The 20,795-nt window shown below is 34.8% G+C and overlaps 1 protein-coding gene and 1 pseudogene across 23 annotated transcripts in view; one reads left to right on the top strand and one right to left on the bottom strand.

The window, feature by feature from the left end:
- Nucleotides 1–20,795, bottom strand: part of LOC141550964 (uncharacterized) — a 272,765-nt gene that overhangs the window by 221,309 nt on the left and 30,661 nt on the right. For 2 of the 23 annotated variants that reach the window (XR_012484745.1, XR_012484750.1), the window contains exon 3: nt 15,291–20,795. This exon is cut by the window's right edge and continues 3,546 nt beyond it. The exons of the other annotated variants lie outside the window; for them this stretch is intronic. The gene's annotated coding sequence lies outside the window, so the exon portion shown is untranslated. Of the gene's footprint in view, nt 1–15,290 lie in introns of those variants that run through there. 23 annotated transcript variants of the gene reach the window in all.
- Nucleotides 4,232–7,746, top strand: LOC141550963 (exportin-4 pseudogene; annotated as a pseudogene).

Raw genomic sequence — 20,795 nt, 5'->3', positions numbered from 1 at the left:
AAAGTTTGGGCAGTATTGTGATTTCACAATATGAATGCTTACAAATTAAAAGTGCCCAGATCTATTAGAATCTGAGTGCAAAATTAATGAATTATCTTCCTAGAGAAAACCGAAAAATGAAAGTCTCAGGGACATTTTAGCTAAAATTCAGAACTCCCATATTAAAGATCTTTATGAAGAAATTGCCCTATAAAGAATCTCTCATTTAAGAAAAAAATGCAAGAATCTAGAAAGTGGCATATAACATACAAAAGTTATATAAGATTTGGTAGTTTCTATTTTAAATGAGAGGAGAACATGTAATATGATATTCACTAAAGCAAAATAAATAGTCTTATAATAAAAAATAAATAAATAGTCTTATAATTAAAAACACCTTGTAAAAGTGTATGTAAAATAATACAAAGGAAAACAGGGGTCATTAATATAATGGAGAACTTTTTAAACATTTTCATTGAAAAGATAATAGCTGAATAGGGACTTTGAAAAACAAGTGCAAGAATCAAGAGAAACCTAGAAAATTAGTTTTTCTTTTAAGTTATTAGAAAGTATGGTGATAAAGCACTAAATTCTAGTAAGAGAAGAAGAAGCTGTTGTACATTTAGAACTTTTATGTCTTCCAAAGGCACTAAGTTAAATAAAAAACAACCTTCCTGGAAGCAGGGTCTATTCTGAGAGTTTGAAGAAGGAAGAGAAGGGAAGGCAAAGGGGAAAAAAAAAAACTACCTTGGAAAGGAGGTAGAAGTGGAAATTTTTATTTTTCATAACTTGGCAGAGTGAGAAGAGGATTTTATAAACACAGAAGAAGGCATGGGAAGAATGTGCATCCGGTGAACCTCATTCTTATCTGAAAAAATAATTTGGTTTAGAAATACATGGCAATAGGCTGGGGAAGGGAAGTAGGGCAGTAAGTTTTAGTAGACTAAAGGGTAGGGGAAAGAGAAACAAAGAACCAAAACTAAAGTTTGTCTTAGATTGCCTCTTAGACAATTGATACGTGATCAAACAAATTGTGTTAATTGAATGTAAGAGAATATTAGTATGCTATAAGAAGCAATAAAAGAAATTATTTCAGAGAATTCTGGAAGGGATGAAGTAAAACCAAATGAAGTGAGTAAAATAAGAATTCATTTTAATATAGTAACATTACAAAGAAAAATAACTTTGAAAAACTTAAGAACTCTGATTAATGAAATGACTAACTACAATACCCATGGACTTTTTGCCATAACAAAATACCTGCTTCTGAAGAAGTGATAGTCCCAAGTTGCAGAAAAAGACACATATTTTTGACATGGTTCTAAAGTGGATTTATTTTGCATGACTATATTTTGTTATTCTCGCTGTTGTTGTTACAAGGTTTTTCTTTCTTTCTTTCTCAGTTTTTAGGAGGTAGAAGCTAAAAATAATTATGTCAAAAAAATAAAGGGAAGCCTTAAAATATGCAGAAGAAAACAGAAGGAAGTTCAGGAGGAAGAATAAACAGGATTATTTTGAAAGTGATGTATGGTATATATTTTTGAAAATCAAATACGAAATGAAGATTTATATTTTAATACAGAATTCTGCTTTTGTGTTCTCTGTAATGCTATTTTTTAGTATTTAAATTCAAAATAAAAAAAAAAAAAGAATCAATCACCAAAACTAATGTCATTCTGTATCTACATAGCACAAAATGAAACTGAGATTAAAATTGTTTGTTGAATGCTTCCATCATTCCATCCCTGGTTTTTTAAGCCTAAACAGATAATTAGGTTCAAATTTCCACTTGGAAGTTTAAATTATCTGGATTGTCTGTCATTGATTATCAAAAAGGTTGAATCTACAGGATCTTACTGGCTAGGAAATCACTTTAATTCTAGTGAACCACAAAACCTTTTATCTAGTTCCAGGTCAAATTATTTGATTATATAAATTAATAATGATAAATCAAAGCACTCATTTTTTTTCAATCTGACTTATTTTTATACATCACCAGGTATACACAATGATAATAAACTAATGTAGTACTCCCTCTTTCTTGATTTGGTTCATTGTCCACAGACTTACTATGTGTAGCTCTACAAATTACAGAGTTTGACCAAATAATCATTACTGTGGATGTAGTATTTTTGATAAAATATGGTCAATTTTAGGAAATTAAAGCAAAGCTCCATTGATCTCATGGCAAAGGTAGAAAAGCACTGCAAGAATTTTTCAAGCATGTCTAAGAATCAAGCAGTTTGATATTTTGACAGAAACTGGATAGATAATATGTTGGCATCAATTGAATGATTATCTGTACCTTTATTACAATAGTTAAATTATTATATAAAAACTTTTGTAGAGTTAACAAATCTTTTCAAAGCTGGAAAACTAATGCTCATCAGTTTCATTGTGAACATATTGCATAAATATAAAATGATCAGTTAAAATAAACCAGAGATCTCTGAAAAGCTACTTTGGTAGAATTATTGTAATTAAATTGGAAAATTAATGCTTCCTTTCACTAAAACAATCTAATTATGGTTACACTTTGTATCTTTTGGGTTGTTTCTATTTATTAATATAATTTTTCATCACATTTCTCTCTTGTGACCTAAAAGCAAACTATCAAGAGATTTTTAATATATTACTTAATCTTATAATTCATATCTTGGTAAGAAACAGTCAAGGTTCTTTTTAGAATAGTGCTTTATTAGTATGAAACTTTGGATATTATCAATTTAAATATTATTCTAGATAGAATCAATTTAGATAGAAGACTAATTTATGATATTCTTGCATGTGTTAGAAAATATATCACTTATCAATGTAAATTAGTTTTGACTTTTTCCTCTGAATTTATAAGATCCTCCACCCACCTCTTCAATTTTTTTTTATTTTTGTGGAAGGCACCATAAACCTTCCAGTGTCTCTGGTTCATAATTTCACCATAATCATCAAATCCTCACTCTCTTGTATGGCATATGTATACAGTCAACTGCCAACCCTTGTAATTCTAATCTGCACAAAATCTCGCCATCTGCTCCCTTCTCACTAAACTAGATTCTCCTTAATTCAAATACTCCTCACTTCTCACTGGGACTATTGCAATAGCCTGTTGATAAGTCTCCCTGCTTCCAATCTCTTGCTATAACAATCAGGCCACTCTTTACATTGATATCAAACTGATCTTTACTAAATGCAGATCTGATCTGGTTACTCCTCTATTTAATAAACTTCAGTGACTCCCTATTTAACCTTTAGGATAAAAGATATAGCTTTGTAAAGCCCTTTACAACTTAGCCTTTAACTTTACTCCTCTTTAATTTTGTGAAACAAATAAAATGACCAACTCCATTCTTCACAACTAAACACTCCATCATCCATAGCTGGAATGCTCCCTCCTTACTTCTACCTCAGAAAATCTTCTTTCAAGATACAGCTGAAGCACAACCTTCCACAAGAAGTCTTTCCTGATATCCCAACAATTAGTGATTCCCTTTCTAACTGTTTCTTATTACTACTTTGTATTTATTCTCTTTATATGATGTTAGGATCCTTACTAGGTGCTAAGTCGGTACTTAACAATTCTCTATCTCAGAGTTCACACCTTTAGTTCAAACCTTTAAAGGAGTTTACACCTTTAAAAGTATTTACTCATTGGTTCTGTAAGGAGTTTTCACAAGCCCATGGAGTACCATTCTCTGGGAGGATATAAGGAGCCAGGATTCAGGAAGATCTACTGTGGTGCTAGCTGGGGACACTTGGACAAGAGCAGATTCACAAGTCTAAAGGAAAAGCCTGCTCATGGACTTCCTGGAGATTCACAACTAGGATTGACTTCTGGGAAAACCACAATCCCACACTCTTGGAGGCAGAGTCAAAATTTCATTCCCATATCTACCCTCATGCTGGCTAGAGGCTTTGGATTCAGAGGGAGCTAGAGACTGAAGCTGGCTGGAGACATTCTGACGGAAAAGATTCAAGACTTTGAAGGACACAATATAGGATCTGGACTTTAACTCCTGGCTGCATTTTGGGGATTACTGGTACTGGAACTAAAACTAAAGCTGCCTCCCCAGAGGCTCCCCAAGAAATCTGACCCCAAGAAAACGATTCACAATTTAGAGACAACAGAATGTCACATTTTGGCGCCCAAAGTGGGGCAAGGACTTTTGCTTATTCTGACTCTGGCTGATTCTAAGCCCTTCAGGGAGCTAGCCTGGACATTACATTTTGGCTCCCGAACAGGGCCTGAACAGGGACCATGATGGCGGTGGTGCTGGGGCCCCCAGAATTGATCGCTTAGCTGGAGAACGTGGCCAAAGTTCTGATAGCACCACCTTCTATGGTCAATAATGAACAATGCCAGCATGCAGAGCATATATTCTTATCATTTAGGAAATCAAAATCACCTTTTGCAGTTTACAAGCATATCCTGGAAACTAGTAAAGTGGACTATGTCCCTTTTCAAGCTGCCACAGCAATACTGGAAGCAGTTGTTCGAGAATGGATTCTTTTAGAAAAAGGTAGCATCGAGTCACTGCAAGCATTCTTTTTAACCTATGTCTTACAAAGGCCTAACCTTCAGAAGTATGTTCAGGAGCAAATTCTGTTAGCAGTAGCAGTAATAATAAAACGGGGATCATTAGATAAATCAATTGACTGCAAAAGCATTTTCCATGAAGTCAGCCAGTTGATAAGCAGTGGCAATCCCACAGTGCAAACTCTGGCGTGCTCCATTCTAATGGCACTGTTGAGTGAGTTCTCAAGTTCAAGTAAAACAAGCAACATTGGACTAAGCATGGAATTTCATGGTAACTGCAAAATAATTTTTCAGGAAGACCACCTTTGACTGATTTTCATGTTAACTGTTGAAGTGCTACAAGAGTTTAGCCAATGGGAAAATCTAAATGCTCAAATGTGTTCAGTGTTTCAGCATTGTCTTGCACTAGCAAATCAGGTTTTAAGTTGGAACTTTCTTCCACCAAATTTGGGTAGACATTATATAGCTATGTTTGAATCCTCACAAAATGTGATGCTAAAGCCAACAGAGTCCTAGCATGAGACCCTCTTGGGCAGCAGAGTTATGGATCTTTTCTTTATAGTACATTGTAAAATCAGAGAAGATTCAGATATGGCACAAGATTCATTTCAGTGCTTAGTCCAATTAGCCTCTCTTCATGGACCCATCTTTCCTGATGAAGGTTCTCAAGTACATTACCTGGCACATTTCATTGAGGGACTACTGAATACCATTAATGGAATTGAAATAGAAGGCTCTGAAGCAGTGGGGATCTCCAGCATTATCAGCAATTTTATAACTTTGTTCCTTTGAAATGTTTTAACTACCATTCCAAATGAACTCTTCTCTTCCATTGTTAATTGCCTCACATATCTCACTTGTTCTTTTGGGCAAAGTGCTGCGTTGGAAGAAGTGCTTGATAAAGATGACATGGAAGCATATGATAAATTGTTGGAGTCCTGGTTTACTTTGGTTCAAGATGACAAACATTTCCATAAAGGCTTCTTTACCCAACATGCAGTTCAGTTCTTTAATTCCTACATTCAGTGCCACCTAGCTGCTCCAGATGGTACAAGGAATTTGACTGCCAATAGTGTAGCCTCACATGAGGAAGAAGAAATAAGTGAACTTCCAAAAGATGATCGAGACCAGTTTTCTGACCAACTACCCAATGTAGGAATGCTAGGAAGAATTGCTACAGAACACTGTACACCTCTTCTTACAAGTTTATTAGAAGATAGAGTAATACTCCATGGCCATTTACAGAGACAACAGCTACTTGCCTCACCTGGTTCAGGTGCCATTGATAACAAAGTGCTTGATGATCTATATGAAGATATTCACTGGATTATTTTAGTTACAGGCTACCTTTAGCTGATGATACTCAGGGAGAGACTCTGTTAATACCTCCAGAAGTAATGGAATATTCCATTAAGCAATCAACTGAAGTTGACATTAATACAACACTTCAGATCTTGGGATCTCCAGGAGAGAAGGCTTCTTCCATCCCAGGTTGCAATAGAACAGATACTGTAATTAGGTTATTGTCTGCCATACTAAGGGTTTCAGAAGTTGAATCTTGAGCAATAAGAGCAAATCTAACACATCTACTTAGTCTACAAATGGGAAAAGATATTATTTGGTTTTTGAAACAATGGGCAAAAACCTATCTTTTGGTGGATGGAAAACTGTATGATCAGATAAGTCTGCCATTAAATACAGCATTTGGAGCAGATACAGAAGGTTCTCAGTGGATTGTTGGCTACCTCTTAGAAAAAGTCATCAGTAACCTTGCAATATAGAGTAGTGAGCAGGATCTTGCAAATGATATTGTACAATTACTGGTTACATTGGTGGGAAGAAGAGAAATGGCAAACTTAGTAATTAAATATGAAAATTGGTGGAATTTGGCAAAACAGTTTGCAAGAAGAAGCCCACCTCTTCACCTATTATCAAGTTCTGTGCAGAGAACACTTATGAAGGCTTTAGTTTTAGAAGGTTTTGCTTATATGGACACTGATACAAAACAGCAGTACTGGACGGAGGTTCTACAGCCACTTTAGCAAAGATTCTTGAATGTGATAAATCAAGAAAATTTTCAGCAAATGTGTCAGGAAGAAGAGGTCAAATAAGAGATAACTGCCACATTAGAGGCACTATGTGGCATTGCTGAGGCTACTCAGATTGACAATGTGGCAATCCTCTTTAATTTCCTGATGGATTTTCTCACCAATTGAATTGGACTGATGGAAGTTTACAAAAACACCCCAGAAACTGTTAATCTCATAATAGAAGTTTTTGTTGAAGTTACACATAAACAGATTTGCTATCTGGGAGAGTCCAAAGCTATGAACTTGTATGAGGCCTGCCTCACTCTGTTGCAAGTGTATTCCAAGAATAATCTAGGTCGGCAGCGAATAGACGTTACAGCAGAAGAGGAACAATATCAAGATCTTCTTCTCATTATGGAACTTCTTATTAATCTTCTGTCAAAAGAATTCATAGATTTCAGTGATACAGATGAAGTATTTAGAGGACATGAACCAGGACAAGCGACAAACAGATCTATTTCAGCAGCGGATGTTGTTTTATATGGAGTAAACCTAATTTTGCCTTTGATGTCCCAAGATCTTTTAAAGTTTCCAACCCTATGTAATCAGTACTATAAGTTAATTACATTTATCTGTGAGATCTTTCTTGAGAAAATTCCACAGCTTCCTGGGGACCTATTTAAAGCCTAATGTACTCCCTACAATTGGGAATGACATCAATGAGTTCTGAGGTTTGCCAGCTTTGTCTGGAGGCCTTGACTCCATTAGCTGAACAGTGGGCAAAAGCACAAGAAACAAAATCACCACTCTTTGTAGCAACAAGACACTTTCTTAAGCTGGTCTTTGATATGCTGGTATTGCAAAAGCACAATATAGAGATGACAATTGCAGCAGGCAAAGCATTCTATACATTAGTGTGTTTGCATCGGGCTGAATACTCAGAATTGGTTGAAACCTTACTGTCAAGTCAACAAGATCCAGTCATTTACCAGAGATTAGCAGATGCCTTCAATAAGCTTACTGCAAGCAGCATTCCACGCTGGACCATAAACAGAAGATGGCCTTCCTAAAGAGTTTAGAAGAATTTATGGCAAATGTTGGTGGACTCCTTTGTGTAAAATAAACAACAAAACTATATGCTTAATTTAGACCCTTTCTGCAAAATGCACTGAAATGCTGAAAGTTGACTTAAGTCATTTCTCCTGTTCCCGGGTTCTTTGGCCATTTTGGATTTTGAAGAGCCTGAAAGTTTGTTATGTAAATCAGTGACACAGGAGAGGTCAACATATTCTGACATTATGTATATACTTTTATTATATACTCATAATCAGAAGACTTAAATAATTCCTTCAGAACTGTCACTGGTTCCAAAAGTGATATTGAGACATTTGTGTCTCCACAGTCATTTAGGCTAGTTTTATTAAAATAAAATAACTTTCACAGGTGACAAGTGTTAAGGTTCTATTTCTTTCTTTTGGCTGCTCCAGGATGATTTCCCAAAATTCTTTCTACTTTCTCCACAAAATTTTCGTCGGAAAGGTCATTCAACATTATGGCTTCAGCCTTAATGCCATTGTTGTCCAAATCTGTGTTTTTCTAATTCTGTTCTCTAATAAGATTTCCATTCTAAAATCTACCTATTAGACATTTATTTACAATAGACTATTTCATTATAACTTCACATTCGAAGTAAATAAAGCTTATATTATGGTCTATAGTCCAAAAGCATCTCTTCCACCCAACTCCTTTTTCTTTTCCAGTTCACCAGGCTAAACTTTATGAAATCATAATTTTGCCTTTAAATTTTTTCATATTCATTTTCTCCCCTTCATTGCTAAAGCTACCATCTAAATTCAGTCCCTCATCATCTCATGCCCCACAAGATCTAGTAACTGGTCTTCTATCTCTTTCTTAACTTGGAAGTCTACTCTCCTTCAACCTGTCTGATACCAGACTTCAACCATACCGATACCAGAACTGCCTCTCTTAAACAGTTTGCATGTCACCAGTACTCTTCTCACTGTAGAGTGGCTCTCTATTCCCTTTCAAATGCATCTCTTCTTTCCAAGTCCCAAATCTCTTAGTAATCAGTTCTCAGTTGGGAGGCAGCATGGTACAATGCAAAACATGTCATATTTGAAAGACCTAAATTTCAATCATAGCTCTACCACTTACTTCTTGTACAACAGTGGGCAAGTCATTTAATCTTTCTGCACCTCAGTTTCCTCATCAGTAAAAGGAAAGTTTAAAACTAGGTAGTATCTAAGGTGCCTTCCAGCCTTATGATTTTATTAGCCAATTTGAGCATGACCTTTTTTCTGTCTCCCAGGCTGCCCTCCTCACTGTGCCAAAAACATGTATCTCATTACTATCTCCATTCACTGGTCTTATTTCCCCTGATCTAAAATGGTCCTCTTACTCCTTTTTACCTGTTTAAATCCATCCCCTTCTTCAAGATACTACTATAAGTAACATTTCCTATAAAATCCTGCTGATATTGCAATTCTCTGAATTTCTAAAAATGCTTACATTATTTGATATTTTTATAGCATTTACATCTTGTTTTATATCTCCCATTAATTATTTTACATGCATTATTGTGGATTTCCTAATTACATTTTAAATTTCTTCAAAGCAGGGATCATGTCTTATCCTTATTCTGACTCTCTCACAACATTTAGTAAAAGGGCTGAGCACATAGGAAGTGTTCAATAAACACTTGTTTAAGTTGATTGATTCCCTATTAACCAAGAGCTCTCCCAGGGTTTCCTCAATATATAGTTCCTGCTTTTAACACAGCATAGGCAATCCAGTACAATATGGTATCAGAAATAAATTGACTTGTATAAAAGAGGTTCTCCATTTCCATCTAAATCTTGAGTATGGCCTGGATGGATGAGTTTAATCTAAATAGTTCCAAGTTTTGTTTCAGTTTGTAGTTTGTTGCCAAAATTATTGATGATTTAGAGTCTCCTCAGTGCTTATCAGACCATATTTGTAAAATTAAGTATACATCAACTATTTGGAAGAGAAGGGGGAAGAAGAGGAGGAGGAGGAAGAAGAAGAAGAAGAGGAGCAGGAGAAGCTATAATTTAACTAGCACTTTGAAAATTTCTAAGGAAGATTCTTAATGTTTGCAAAGTACTTTGCAAATATTGTTATATTTTATTCTCACAACAAATCTGGATAGCAGGTGCAAATGAAGAAATTGAAATAGAAATTAACTGACTTGCCCTATATCTAGAAAGTATGGGAGGTTATAGATTAGATCATGGGTCTTAATTCCAGTTCCAGGGATCTATCCATTGTGCCACTTAGAATTTAAATGTTAGTTGCTACAGAATACTGACAATAAGAATTCATAGGGCTTCCAAGATACAAAATATCCAGCAACTACTGTATGCCAGATACTAATGTTTGCCCTAGTGGTCTGAGAGTTAATACAGTGATTAAAGAACTTAGCGTATTATCAGATAGAATTCATTCCATCCTAAAATGTTGCAACATGAAAAAATCTATTTAGGCTACTGAGTTTCAAAAGAAAATTCAATGATGCAATTTTCTGTTCAATTGTTTGTTGAACCATACTCCCATATCTAATGAGCTTCTGGGTTTTACCAGTTTTAGGTTCTGACCATTTGTCTAATCCATAACTATACATGGTTTATATGATCACCACCTTCATGTAGGACCTCATCATGCCTCTCCTACATCTTTGGGATAACCTTCTAATTGGATTCTCAGTGGCCAGTCTCCCTTTCTCTAATTTATCCTTTGCATAGTTGCCAAAATAATCTTCCTAAAACATTAGGATGACTATGTTATGATGCTTAAGACTTTTTAGTGGCTCCTTATTGCCTCTAGGACAAACTAGATAGTCCTCAGCTGACATTTAAAGTTCATCATTATCTTATTCTAGCATACTTTGCTAGATTCATTTCATCTTCCTTTTAACATGTTCTTCATTTCAGTCAAAATAGCCTATTTGCCATTCCTTAATGTAGCACTCCATCTTCCTAAATCTTTGCAGCATACTTAAAATGCATTCCCTCCTTACTGCCACCCTAAGATTTTTTAGTTTCCTCTAAACTCTAACTCAAATGCCAACTTCTACAGGAAGCCTTTCATGATTCCCTTGCTTTTTCCCTCCTCAAATTATCTTGTCACTTATTTACGTTAATTTTGCATCCTCCCATCCTCTCTTTTCCCCAGGTAGAATGTAAACACCTTAAAAGTTGATTTGTGTTAGATCATTGAATCCCTAACATTTATCACCATTTCCCCTATAAAGGAGGATCTTATTACATGCTTGTTGAGTGCAGTTGAAATTTACCATTCCTTAAAACACATATTTTCACCTTCTACTTAGAGTGAATTATTTAGGTCTATTGTATCACTTGGAGTTATCAGCATTATTTTACAGGTAAGGATTATCTTAGACAGGAGGAGAAATGACTTGCCTTTATTATTTCTATAATTAGCTGAAAATGTAAGCATTTTCCTTGACTTAGAAGTATTATGTCATCCCAGATTAGATAGACTAATCAAAGTGAAATAAAATACATCCACATTAACTAAAATGTAAAAACATATCACCATGCACTGTTTCATCTGTTTGGTCAGAGATTATAATTGTTACTTAGGCTAGGGTTCAATCCCTTTGAGGGCCAGTTAGGGCTTTATCCTATGGCTACTATATGAATGTCTTAACCTAGCCAGATAGCTAAAACAAACAAACAAAATAAAAAAATATGCTTTTTTGTCATAGAAAGGAAAAGGGGGAAAAAGTGAGGTATAAATCTGGCCAAAAGTATCATTACTGGAAAAATAAAAGCCTTAGCATATGCCATACTAATGGTCTGTTGATGCCATAATTTTCTCATGCAAAGGACAACATAAATATACATGCTCACTCACATATAAATGACCAGAGAATCCTTTGCAAGTTTAGTGATTTGTGTTCTGGTAAATACAGGAAATGGTAGGAAATTTATAGAAAAGTTCACTCATGAGTTAAATTTTTATCCCCATATTATATATGTCAATTTGTACTATATACATACTTAGGAAATGTAATTATAAATTAAGATTGGTACAGTATTCCAAATAGACTTTAAAATGTTTTAAAACTTATTTTCAATTGATAATACATATGCACATGTATTTAATTGTCTCAATTCCTCCAAACCCACAAATAAATGAATGCATTTTGGTCAAACCAAGTATTCTAATCAAATTTATATATTTGAATTTTATAGTAAAGGGGTATAAATGGACTATTTCAATTTTGTATGTAGATTATTATATTCTAAAATATGTTTCTGATTACCTGTTTTCTTTGGCCTATTGTCTAATCATATAAATGAAATGGATATGAATTTTGTAGAAATAGTTTCTAGCTTTTGTCTTAATTATGTATTAGGTCAGAAAACAATTAGATTTACAAATGAAGCATATTTTAAACTACAGTGAGATCTTCATCTATTGTGTTGAGAGATGTGTCTTTTTATACATAGAGACGTATACATATCCTATATGCATATATTTATTAACTATGTACTAACATACTCAAAAATGACTGGAAAATGTATTCACATTGCTAAAATCATTTAAATTCTTTTTTTTTTTCAGAAACATTATTTTTGTTTATGAAACATATAGACACCAGAAGAGAATTGGTTAAAAATTAAAAGTAAAGTATTTTGAAGAAACATATTTTAGAAATGAGATAAATATGCATTTTAAAAGAAATATATATCATTTACATTGAAATTGGAATATATAAATAATGCTTTCTAGAGTCTATGGGTAATGTTTGAAATAAGACACATATCTTTCAAACTCTGCATTTACTAGTCTCCACTTGTCATTAAATGTAACTGTGTATTCAAGAGCTTTCTAATAATAGCCTTTAATTAAACCAAGGACCGTTAGAGGGTTTCCGTTGCCCTTTGAAGTTCTTAATTATTACTTGCATCCAGCCTTTTATGGCACACTTAAGGTTAAATTAAATAATTAAAATATACCTTGAAGAGAAATATCAAGACTTTTGCATGTTTTAATTAAATCTCTGAATTTCTCAGTTTTAAAATAATAACGTGTTTTTATTTTTTCATTGGTGGAGTAGTAGAATGCTCGATATATTAAACAAAAAAATTGGTAGCTTTTTATGGGAATAATCGCTAAGCAGATGCATGTAAATGAGCTATTTTCTATGCATGGCTTCCAAAAGTGCTAATTAAATAGTTGGCATTCCAGGCTATGCTCGCTCATTGTTTAGTGACACACAAATCCAGCGATGTGTGCCAGCAGACATTTTAAGTTGAATGTTTTCTCCTCTACGGCCTTTGTCATGAAATGGTGGCACCATGATGAGAACACTGGTGTAAGCAAAACATTGAAATATGCTTTAATAATGTTTTAACCATGTCGTGACACCAGTCTAGTTTTCTAATGAATTTTTAATTTCTTTTTTCTTATAAGGGTGGTATGAGTTATTGCTGATGCATTTTAAATCATATACATGAGTCATTTTCTCCCTGAATTTGCATAAAATGGCAAAATGCTAATGCACCAAACAGGGCTTACTATATATGGTACAGCAAATATTCCCCTACAGATTTTATGCAATCAATCTCCTGTATTTCATTAGCAGCTAGATAAGGTGTGGCCAGTCTGCAGAATAAAAAAGAAATGAGGATAGCACAGGGAACTTAGAATTCTTTAGATGATGTTTACACTCTGATTAGAATAGATTTTGCAAGTAGAATTGACACAGGTAAGACACATACACACTGTTGCCTTGAAAGGTATAGTCAAACAGGATTTTTGAATTCAATCTTCTGCTGTTAGACACGTTGAATATCCAGTATTGAATTATTGTGATTTTTTTAACATCTATACTGAATGTTGGCTAACTATAATTTACATTTAGCACCATCTGTTTGGTACAGTTTTAATCTTTCCATACAATTATAAAGATTGCAATTTTCCATTGTACTCATAAAATAGCAAGAGAAAGGGAGATCTCATTTTGTGATTTGTTGGAGGGATACATTTTTTAAAATTAAGTTTTCCTCTATTCACATTTTTTAAAAAATATTTCTATATAAACTCATCTACCACCAGACTGGCATTCAAGCCTCAAAAATGGCCATCTTTGAGATACTGATCTAGAGCTTTACAATTGAGGGATAATTTTTTTTCTTTTTGTATACTTCTCTTTCCAAACCTCTTGCTGATCCCCCACCCAATAATTTTTGCCATCTGGAACATTTTTGAACCTGGTGCAAAAAAAGGGGTGCTTTTTAAAAATAAATGTATGCTTTGCCCTACAGTTATTTTGAATTAGTCTTGATAAATAATTAAGGAATGCATAATATATTATTTAGATGCCATGGTCTTAAGAATTTGAGTGGTATTTCAACTACAATTATAGTCATTTATTTATCAGTAAAAAATTTACATAATCACACTTCAAAATCCAGTGGACTGGAGAGATATCAGAAAGACACCCATGAATGTGGTAATGACTCTGAGCATTAAATTAAGTTAATAATGTAGTGATGCACAAGATATTCTAATATCTAGTAATCCAGTATGTAGTCATTTAAAAATGATAGAAGCATAAATATATTTTTCTCTTAGCCACACTTTATGTAGACTGTAACTTTTAACTACAAAATGGAATTTTAAAAGTCAGTATTAACATAGACATCATTTTAACAGAATACTCTAAAATGAAATTTCACATAAAGTGTGCTAATTTTCACATTTCCAGTTGGTAAAGAAATAGTTTTGACACAGTGATGATGATTAGCATCTAAATATTTCACTTATTATATATATGTATATATACATATATGTATATATATATATATATATTTGAAACAACAATATAGATCTTAAGGCTGAAGTACAGAAAAATCACAGAAACCCAAGTCCTCTATCATGTCAGTGAGCACTGAATGCAAATGGAGGGATTCCTTATTGAAGAGATGACTTGCTTTCTGTTAGCTCAGTCATGCTGTGGATCCTCCCTTAGCAGCTAGTCCATCTGAGACAAATCGGCCAGAAATATATGCAGGATTTGCCCTATGCTATTTGAATCATTGGAATCCCAGGTCATATCTGCAAACTCAGACTTCAGACTCTAATTGAGCATTAGTCTTCAGGGCAGAGAACTGAGCCACTCAGCAGTTTCTAACTTTATTTTGAGACATTTGTGAAAATCTATATTCATGCTCAGGAAGTATGTTAAGAACCATTTTATAAGACAAGGTAATTAAATCCTGCATAATTAGTTTCCTCCAAAATACTTTACGAATAATACTGACACTTTCTAATCTCCATAGATATATTTCACATAAGAAAATATATCTTTAGTTACTTATAAAACCAGAAAGATGAATATATATCAAATTCTCAAAAATATGTAATCCATTCCCCAAAAATCCATATTCCCTAAATATTTGTGAGCTATCTTAGGAACTTTACAATTAAGGTTTCTTCAACTGTTTTCAAGATATTTGAAAGCATATTTTCAACTTTTTCAACTTTTTTCTATTGAACTTTATATTCTTCACATCTAAGTCTAATAGCACTTTCATTGGTCCATCATGTCCTTTCAAATAAATGTATTTGGGTGCCTATTGTATGCAAAGCATAAACACTATGAAAGTTGCTTTCTACAACAGGACATGTCTAAAAACCACTATTTCAATGAATAACATAGATTAAAGCATAGTAAGTTGTTTTTTTTTTTTTTTTTTTTTTTGTAGAATTTACAAATACATTTGGAACTTATACTTAAATAAAGATTAAAAAAAAACACAACCTCATTCTAGCTCTACTTTGGCTGATTTCTACCAGCATGTATGTATGGGGTACTGATTTGTAATTGCTTAAAACCTTTTACTCTGTCTTCATGAAAGTAATATCCCCACAAAAAGCATACTCAAAGCAAGGTTAACCTTGTTTTCCACCAAACTAGGCCTGGTATTCTTATCAAAGCCATATTCAATAAGTTTATTCATTGATAATATTATCTACCTTTTGTGTTAAACTTTTAAGAAACTTCATTTTCTAGTGCTATTCATTTCTGATGAAATCTTACTTTCTACAGCATTCCCTTAAACCTCTCATTCCCTCACCTCCTTAAAAACAAAGATTTTAATTCTTCAACACATGAGATGCTGAGAGTAATTTTTGTGCCTGACTTGAAGGAATTCCTTCAATCTAACTCTGGATAGATCATAGAAATATTCATTTCCAATAGGCAAAGTATCGTATCAATCCTTATTGCTTTCCAATTACTTACTGCCCAATCACTTGGGGAAACAGAAATATACCTTTTACTGAGTTTTAAAGGTTTCAAAAGAAAATAGCAAAAAGAGAAATTGCAATTAAATACTCGTTTGCCTATGTCAGTGAGTATTTGAGCAGGAAATAGTAATGAAGACAAGACCTCAGTCAGCTACTTAGAGACAGAATCAAAAGAACATTACGTTCTGATATGTGTGTGTTTTAATGATGTACCAACACTTGCAAAACATTTTGCTAAAACTATTTCTGATCTGTCCTGTCAGAAAGTTCATTCAAACTCAGATCCATCCCTCTTAAAACTGTAATCAATCTGAAATTTGCCATCGTAGTAAGTGTCATTTACCATTTGTGCTGAGGTTTACTTGTTAAATATCGGATAGCTACTTTGGAGAAAGGAAATAATGACTGGCTACTTTGAGAACTAGTGGCAAAAAGCGGCTATTGTTAACAAGGCACTAACGCACTACCCACCCGAACATGTTTCAGACCTTAGTGTTGACTTCAAACATAATTTTGTATGTAAACAATAAACCTTCCTCACCATTCTCTTACAAGCGGAATGAAGCCCATCACTTGTGGCTTATATCTATGAATTAAGAAGTTTGGCGCGAGGTGTTGTTTGCTGGCCCCTATTGCTCTTTCAAAGGACAGTAACGTTCACTTTCGACTTTAAAGTTACAAAAGTGACACAATTAATAGACATATTTACCTGAAACTCACTATAAATAAATGTTTCCCTTTCCCCCTCCCTCCCCTTTTCCAAGAGCAAGTGTCAAGCTGTCTGCGATCTTCCTCTTTCTTCCTTAATTCACGCGGGACGGACGAAGAGCAGGGAGCTCGTGCGCCAGACGAGGTGGATTTAGCTCCCAGTTAAAGAGTTAAGATGGTATCATTAGCTGCGCACAGCGTGATTTCTCTCTAATCCTCTCTGGAACTTACAACAAGTTTAAATGTCCATGCATGATGTTATTAACTGGCTTTAGTAAGTGCTTAAGACCCAGTTTTTTTTTTTTTTTAAGTAATCTTTGAATAAGTTTTTCTTAAAAAATGCATACTGTACCCCACCAAACAAGGAGATTAATATTTATAGCAAATCTGATGATGGAAAGATGAGCAATGAGCTTTTGTGTGAGTGAGGGAAGAGGAAGAAGAAAGAGTTGCTGTATTACGTACCTAATACTAAATGGCCCAGTATGGACGCATATACAGATCCTGCTTTTAAGAAAGTTGCCTCTTTCCATTAGTAATAGCTTGCAGCAAATCATATTTGCCAAATTTTCATCAATACAATTCATATCTTACTGGATAAAGGAGACTGGTAAAAAAAAAAAAATAGAAAAAATAAGATACAAGAAGGAACTCTTAATCACACCTTCTCTGTTACCCGGAGGAAGGGGCCCTGTGGCTAATTGGATCGGGGGATGCCAACGAGCAAAGCCCGCTTTCTATCCCGTGCCTCTAAGCTAAAAAGATTTTCCAGGGTGAATAAAAAACAGTGTGACATCAAGATAAGTCAATAACCACAACTCAATTACTCTGCAATCTGATAGCTGAGGGAGAGAGGAAAGGGTCAAAAACTCCTTCAAGGTGTGTGTGTGTGTGTGTGTGTGTGTGTGTGTGTGTGTGTGTGTGTGCGCGCTTGCTTGCTTGCTTGCTTGTGTGCATGTATGTGTGGTAGAGGAGGAAGAAGAGAGAAAAAAGAGAGGAAGAGAGGATGATAGAAAAGTGATTATCAGAGCAGATACAAAGAGGAGATCGAAGCTGATCAACGGTGAGCTCAGTTGAGCAGAGAAGCTAAGTAGTCAGCAGGGGAGGGGAAACTGCAGAAACTTGGACGCGCCCGAATTTGGGATGAAGAGGAGGAGACCACAACTTCCCAAGCTGAAGCTCGCTCCCGCGAAGGGAGATGAGCGCGCGAACCGCTAACTGGTAAGGGAGCGCGCCGGCGCACAAGCTTGCGAAGCTCTGGCAGTCCGTCTCCGGGGAAACACCAATCAGAGGCGCTCACTAAGGCGAGGGGAGAGTCACTACTGCTGCTATAGAAGGCAGGCTAGGGACTGTCACATAGCGGTGTTGTGCTGCCCAGCGGCGGGCTGGCTGCCTCTGCTGTTGCCGTCTACTGTATCCTCAATCCACCTCCCATGACACGCACCTTACAATCCTGCTGCTAAGCTCATCTATTTTTAGAACTCAATAAGATACTGTTCTGTTGCTCAGCTAAATTATCTGGCCACCAAACCCAGCGATGCTTCTTTTAAACAAATGTCTTAGAACTAGTTATCTTCCCCAAAGAGTCAATACCTGTATACAGATTTTAAAGATTCCTCACCATTGGCCTGACAACGCCAAAAAAAATTACGCTACCTAACATTACCCTATACCAAGGGCATGCCGTCAGCATAGTCATTATTATCAATAATAACAGCACCAATATACTTTTCATTTCAATTCTCCATCTCTGGCTATTAATTTCACAAGAAAGTCAAATAGTACCCAAGAGGAAGAAAAAAATATTCTAAAGACTAAAGTCCCTTTTATAAGCTGATATGAATCTCCGTGGCTTCTGTTGTTTAACTTATGCTGTCAAGGACTGATGAGCAGAAAAGTAGGCTAACAAAGCCACCTGTTAAAATCTCAGACACTGAAGAAACGACAGTGCTAGTCCAATCACAGTAATACTTCTTTAATGCGGTTAATCGAAGTGAATTCTCACTTTGGAAACTTTCGACGGAACATTTGTTTAAAATATTACATTTTCTTGTTTGTGCTCGATTCATTCATTTTGTTGAATTCACCTGAGTGGTGGTTAATCTCAAAGTCTAATCTGGAGGTAACAGAATTTTAGTGGGTTTGAATTATTGGTTAAATGAAAAAGGGAGACGCAGAGGAAATTTTCCAGTTAATTTCCCCTAAGTCATAATGCTGGTCTAAATAGCACAAAGCCTTAGAAAATTGTCACCATCATAAGACCCTTATTTATTGAGTTTTTAAAGGTCATTGTTCTTAAAAAGTAAATATTTCCTGTAATGTTCATTAGTTATATTTAGTCTGCAAAGACAATAAGCATCCATTTGCTGGCTATTTCAATGGTTTCTTTTTACAAAACATAATCAGACTACACAAAAAAAATAGAATTTCACTTTCATCTCTTTTTGTGAAAGCACCAAAGCACTAATGATAGCATATAAAATATATAAGCACTGCTTAAAAACAATGAAAAAGAAACATTTTGAGAAATAAGCCATTGCAAATATAAATAATGCATTTGTCTCATTACAATGCATACTAATGGTAAGTTCAAAAGGGGGTTGATGCCCTGGCGAATATGCCCATTCACAAATCTTGAAACAGTACTCTCACTATTATGGGATTTCCTTTTTTGTTTTGATTTTGATTTTTTTTTAAATCTAGGTTCTGTTTGATTTGAGTTCTTTTTCTTTGCTAATGTTGTTGTTAGATAAAGAGGATTAATAAAAAAAACTTGGTCATGCTCTATCTTTGTGTTTACTTTTTTACAGATATCATTTTAATAGCCTATTTCTAAGTATTTCCTGAAAAGATGCTGAATGTCAAAACCTGCAGTTAACATTCCTGTTTAGAAATATACAAAATAACATGTTTGACATTGGCAACTCAGATGTATTATTCAGCAAAACAGCAATTACTCATTGTTTTGCAAGTACATGTTAAGAACTATTCGACACTTGGTGACAATAAGAAGATTGCAAAGTCAATTATATTTAAAACAGACATCCTAATAAAACATATATAATCAACTCCTTGCAATCTTTTTGAACTACGTCCTTTCCTTCTTCTAAACTGTTTGCTGCCAAATGGTTTGTGTGAATGTTAAACCTCAAGTTAAAAACTGATTTGCAAAAATAACAGGAAAAAATAGTAAATGAAAAAGTTAATTCAAAAGGGGAAGTATTTCTAAGGGTATGGGGATCCACATCAAGAAGCTCTGAACAGTGACTTGCATATCTTTGGGGATGTATGTCTGCTCTGTCCCTTTGCAATGTCAATCATAATGTTAAACTTTGGAAGAGCAGCATTTGTCAAAATACAAACTAGAACCTGAGCTGGCAGCACATTGATACACACTACAAGTTCCATGCTGAACTTTAGCAATAGGGACCATACAACTAACTATTTATTTGAGGGGGTAGGAGGCAAGGGGGGGGGAGTGGAATAAAGTATTTTTGTTTTGTTTTAATTACATAAGAAGCATCTTTGTAACATTAGTTTCTCTGTAATAGATTCCACCTCTCAACCCAACCCACAAACTGAATTCAAGTTACTATCCATCAGAAAATTAAAATGTTTATCTTACTAAAATAACTTCTAAGTAAATTCATTATTTTTGACTTTTTTTTTTGCATTTCCTGCATTGTACCCCTTCGCAATGATATTAGTTCTAGTGTGGGAAAATATTATAATTGAGATCTGGTAAGTTATTTGCAGACTTCAAGTTTTTCTTTACACTGTGCTGACATTTAGTACAGCCCTGGTGAGGAAAACAATACTGCCATTCATTGCTCTAGACGTAGATTTCAATCGACTTAAGCGGGCACAATGAAACTTGGTCATTCACTGGTTACCCATATTGTGTTCTCAAATTTTCTCTCAGCAAAAGTATAATGACTCAGTATTGTATGGTTGCATAGACAAGGGCTCAGAACAAGAGACACTAGTTTTGTCTGACGGTGTGAGAAAGTCGTGAAGGGATCTTTTCTTCCAGATGGTGTTAAATTCAGCTGCCTTTTTAACATTGGCCTTGCACAGCAATCTGCTGCTCCCCTTTCACAAAGAATAAGCCTTGGTTCCCACTAGTTAACATGCATACTCACGCAACCTGCAACTTCACTCCAACTGTTTGACAATGCAGTGGTATGCTAAATAAACTTGATCCGGTTTCTGCCAATGTTAAA

This window comes from Sminthopsis crassicaudata, chromosome 1 (assembly GCF_048593235.1).
Source record: "Sminthopsis crassicaudata isolate SCR6 chromosome 1, ASM4859323v1, whole genome shotgun sequence".
NCBI classification, from domain to species: Eukaryota; Metazoa; Chordata; class Mammalia; order Dasyuromorphia; family Dasyuridae; genus Sminthopsis; species Sminthopsis crassicaudata.
This window is presented reverse-complemented; position numbering and strand designations above follow the sequence as displayed.